Here is a 4181-nt window from a genome sequence, read left to right on the forward strand (position 1 = left end):
TTATTCTCATGTAACAATTAATAATTTCTGATCTAACTGGATTACGAAATAAGAATTCATAAAATTCCAACCCGCCAAGTACCACAATATCTTCCTCCTACACGTCATCACTACAAAAATACGAAAATATATTTTAACACTATAAAGAAATAATGTTTCAAATAAAGGAACTATATACAAGATTAACATACTTCAACTTATCTCGAGAAAGATACTCTATTATCATTTTTCACTCTTCATCTGTTGCTTCTTCGTGTCCACAAAAATTTGCATTTTCTCTATATTCATTCATCACATCCTCAGCAGTATTCCTTGCAATTTTAGCAACATCTATATTGGTGTCACCCTATATAGGAGATAAATTTAGGAACATAAGAAAAATATGAAAACATGGGTAGCAACCAATGAAAAAAATTGACTTTATTTTACTGATTCCAGCACTACTGTGTCAACCTCTTTACCCCCCTTCCTCGTACGCTTCAGCGAAGTACCAACCATGCTCGCTGACTCACTTTCATCATCAGTCCCCTGCATAAAATGTTCTGCTGATTTACCCTTATTCTTCTCCACAAGCTCATATTGTTGCTCACCACCGATATCTTTTGTTATTGGTCCACTATTCCACCAACTGGTAGCATCAATGATTCCACATCATTTTACACATTGTAGGACCTGAAAAAATTACAAGATTCTTGTAGTAACTATGTTGTCAAATTCATTTAAAAAACTATTTAATTATTCATAATATTACTGAAATACTTCCTCGCGTTTGATGAAACAGTTTCTCTTCATCTGAAAATGGTACAATAGATAACACCTGTTCACAATTAAAAATGAATGGTTACTTCAATTCATCATATTTGAGTATGTCTACCATAAAATAAGAACTCACCTTAGTATTGTCAATGGACTTCAATAATCTCTCGGCTAAATTAGGTTTTTTAGGAATCTTACTCTCACTCCAACGGAACAATCGGGGAAAAGTATGTAGAGAACGTATAACTCCAAGAGAAGGAATTCTTTCATGTAACCATGCCTAAATAAATAAATTTATTAATATATAAACATAATAAAAGCATACTAAAAACACTCACCATCAAAGTAACAATTGAACCATCTAAATACTTCTTTCTTCAAACATTTTCTTCACCCATTCCAATATATTTTGAAATTTATTTGATCAAAAATCTGTATACCGCATCTCCCCATGAATAATCAAAGAAAGTCGTCAAGTCATCAATGTATGGCATAATGAATCGAGGTGTTGAGTAGTTATCAATTGGGAAAATGATGCAGTTAAACACAAAGATAATAAACATCTTCACAAAATCATCAACATCAGAGTCATTCTCTGACCCAGCTAAAGAAGAAAGTCTCTCATAGATCATTGCCAGCTTTTCCTGAGAAATGTTAAATGACAAATTGAGACTCCATATTGACATCTAGATCAACTGGTTGCCATGCATAACACAAGCCAAGAACAATAGAAAACTCTGGCGATATAAAGGGAACAACAATATTTTCACCAAACACAAATGAACGAGATTACAACTCAAATCTTTTTAAAATTAGATCAACTCTAGAACTGCTGATGGATAATTTGGGCATTTTAAGTCAAATACCAAGTGGAGTGTTTTCAATACTCTTTTTTTTGCTTATCATTCATTTTCGAGCCGATTTCATCCATGGCAGCTCTGAAAAATGTTGGGGAACAACGCAACTGAGCTTTTTGGCCTTTCTTATCCTTCTTAGCTTCTTTGGTACTCTTAAGCTGAGTTGCTTCTTTGCTACTGTTAACCATCTTTGTTTCTTTATAACACTTAATCTCCTTCCTTCCCACCTGAAAATATGATTTCTTGATCGATTTTTATTATCATTTCTACACCGAAACATAAAATAAAATATCCAACACAAATTTAGCATTCATACCATAAAGTAAACATTTGCCTACTTACAAAAAAATAAACATCCAATTTAATATAAGCATTCAGACAATAAGAACATGAATAATTCTTTTTACCAAATGGAATTTTAACTCCCCACCTCTTGATCCTATACTAATGGAACTCATTTTTCACATTAATCTAGTAAAAATATAACTATATCTTGAGAGAAATATATCTTAATTTTGATTTTGTAATTCAAATTCCACACAATACTTTTGTAACTCACGCAACAATTAAGGAGCCATAAGAAGCAATCAATTCAAAGCTAATTGTACTGTAAATATGTTCTTGATATCACAGCTACTAATGCTTTGATCGTACAAGCCATAAGAAGCACCCAATTCAAGCTCCTTTGAATGTTTTGGAGGAAAAACATTGTTGCAAGGTACCTTATCCTAGTAACCATATCTCATGTTTCTATCTAATCAAATAATACGTACGGGATGTATGTAAGAAATTCAAGAAACTTACTATTTTTGGTGGTAATGTATGTTCTCACTTCAGTCTTCTTGACGAGAATAAGAAAATGGCAGGTAATTAGGGTTGCCGAGACAAGAACCTGCCGGGAAGACACCTTCCGGGAGACGGAGAGAAAGGAAGAGACAGAAACAAAGGAGGAGAAGAGAAGAAGACACCTGCCAAGAACAAAGGGGAGAGGAGGCCGAGAAGAAGAAAATAGTTGGTATCGCGTCGTGGCTAGTGAACAGGGAGAGCGAGGGAGACGGAGAGAAAGGAAGAGGGGAAGAGACGGGAAGGGGAGAAGAGGAGAGAGGGAAGGGCCAACTTGGTAATTTTGTGTATTGGGGAGTTGAAACTAACACTTGAGGAGTGCATGCAAATAAAATCATGGGTGGGGACTGAGCGCAAAGGTAAGTTTCGGTTTGGGAAGTTTTCTCCAATTTACTCTTATTATAACACTTATAATTATAATTACTATAATTAATTTTGATGGTATAATACATATAGCTAAAATTAATATATATATATATATATATATATAGTAATTTTGATATAAATAATTTTAATCAAACTTTAAAAAACTATTTTAATATAGTATATTTTATATGTAATAATTTTAATTAAATTTTAACAATTTTAACTTGGACAAAACCTACTACAATAATACTGAAAGGTATATTTTCAAGATAATAGATATTTTTATTTTAAAAAAAAAAAAAGCCGTCTTTTTATTGATAATAAAAATGAGAAATGGTAGTGCATGAAAATGAAACATGAAATTCCAACATGACACATTATAAGCTTGGGTCTCACCTCTGCTAAAATTTTATGCTGCATTTTAATGCAGTCTATCATTTTTCAATAAAAATAAGAGGTATTTTTGAATTTTCTCTTTAATTTACAATAAACTTTTATACAAAATACTTATTAAAATTAAGTAATAAGAATTTTTAATATATTAAAAATTATAAATTTATAATATTAAAATTTTCAATAAATTGTATTAGTTTATATATTTACAAAGAATATAATTACCTAATGCAACAAAAAATAAAATAAAAAATTAAAATTTACTAAATAAAATGTATATTTTTTATTAGAAAAAATATAGTCAAATCAATGTCATCAATATAATATATCTATTTTAAAGTACTATTTATTATTTACACACTTAAATTATTATAATTATAAGTGCTATCAAATTGTATTTTTCTAATTCTTATCAAATTATATAACTGTATTGTATGTTACTATTAAGTTTGTGTATGAACAAAAAGTACTCTTTTACCGACTAAATATAATTTTAGGATACCCCTTTAACTGTATTTAATGTTTAAAAATATTTATTGACATAAAATATAAAATAATATAATAAATTATATTACAAAAGTAAAATAAAAATAATTTTAAAATATTATTTAATAAATTTAAAATAATAATGCACTCATCAAATTTGGTAAAGAAAATCAAGAGAATACTAGATTGAAAAATTTATAATAAATGACCCCCACGGGCGGGGTCAGCTGGTCAGGGCATGGGTGCTTAAGCATGAGGTGGGTGGTTCGAGGGCTCATGGTTGCATTTGCGATAACATCAATCTGTGCCATGTTTCCAAATCCCTCGGCCACCGATGCCCTGGTCAGTCCCGCATTCACCGTGATTTACCTCTCCACAGATGGTCGGGGCCGATCGTGGGACCGCTAGGTTGGCGGATTCCAACCTTTTGCAGCACAAGAATATTAGATTGAAACCTTCTCCGTCATCGGGGCGGCCGGC

Source organism: Curcuma longa, chromosome 11 (genome assembly GCF_044706935.1).
Source record: "Curcuma longa cultivar G26 ecotype Majalengka, Jawa Barat chromosome 11, ITB_CL_G26_1.1, whole genome shotgun sequence".
NCBI lineage: Eukaryota > Viridiplantae > Streptophyta > Magnoliopsida > Zingiberales > Zingiberaceae > Curcuma > Curcuma longa.